This window comes from Orycteropus afer, unplaced genomic scaffold (genome assembly GCF_000298275.1).
Source record: "Orycteropus afer afer isolate SDZICR_OR568_19922 unplaced genomic scaffold, OryAfe1.0 scaffold00351, whole genome shotgun sequence".
NCBI classification, from domain to species: Eukaryota; Metazoa; Chordata; class Mammalia; order Tubulidentata; family Orycteropodidae; genus Orycteropus; species Orycteropus afer.
Genome location: NW_006921938.1, coordinates 3270623 through 3271897, shown reverse-complemented (window position 1 = coordinate 3271897; position 1275 = coordinate 3270623).

The window sequence follows — 1275 nt, the reverse complement described above, 5'->3', positions numbered from 1 at the left end:
CAAAGATTATTAGTGGTTACCAGGGCTAGGAGGGAGGGTGAAATGGGGAAGACTTTGTTGGCATTGAGTTTACGCTAGTTGTGGTGGAATATTTTGGAAAAGGGTAGCAATAACATGTGGCACATGAAAAATGTCATCTATGACCCTGGGATATAAAAGTGAAAGTTGTTATGTTGGTGAATGTTTTGTGTATGTTTTCACCACAATAAAAATGGAAAAAAAAAAGTTACTTGGCATAGAGAGATATGAACAGATGCAGAGAAATGTCAAGGTTACTCACAATTCAAAATATAAGGTCCCCAACACACGTTTTCTTACTACATATTTTTGGATCTTTGCAAAGTGTTTCCCAATATTGAATATATCCTCTTAGAGACACTTTATAGTAATAACCTCCACACCTATTTCATAATCTTTACAACTTGGGTGAAAACAATTTTCACCTGGTGCATCCAGATGGCCTCAGACCCCTTGTGATTTCCCAATGTCTATTTAAATTGTAGAGCTGATGAGTGAATGCAGGAATGGGTATAGTGAGTGAAAAATGTTTACAAGTGAGATGGTATATCTTTGTGAACATGCTCAAATTAATAGTTTCATCTTTTGCTAAATCTTACCAGAAGTTTAATTTTCTTTTCTCTCCCTGGAGAATTAAAAAGTCAAATTTTGACTGAATATCTCTTTCTTGGGCATAATTATATCACAACTTTATCCACAGGAACAGACAAATAGAGTTAGAAGAAATAGTGTGTTTTAACTATAGATAAAATTAATGACTATGCAATAACTTAGCTCTATCGAACTACTTGCTAGTATGAAATGTAATGAAATTTGTTTTCATAAAAATAGATACCATTTAAATTCAGTTACATTTAATAAAGGAATGCTGATGCTTTTTCTAGTCATTTAAGACATATAAGCAGGCTTGCTATATTAGCTGTAAACTCAGGAATATGGTTATTATATATTTTGAATGCCTACTGCATGCAGATTATGTTCCATCTCACACTGTAAAACACAGGTTTCTGTCCTTCTGGAACTCACTTTCTAGCAGGTCTCACAATTTCAAAGTGGAAGAATCATTAACAACCTGAGATATGCAGACAATACAACTTTGATTGCTGAAAGGGAGGATGACTTAAGGCACCTACTGATGAAGGTGGAAGAACACAGTCTGAAGTATGGATTATGTCTCAATATAAAGAAAACAAAAATCCTCACAACTGGACCAATGAGCAGCATCACAATAAATGGAGAGAAGATTGAGGTTGTCAA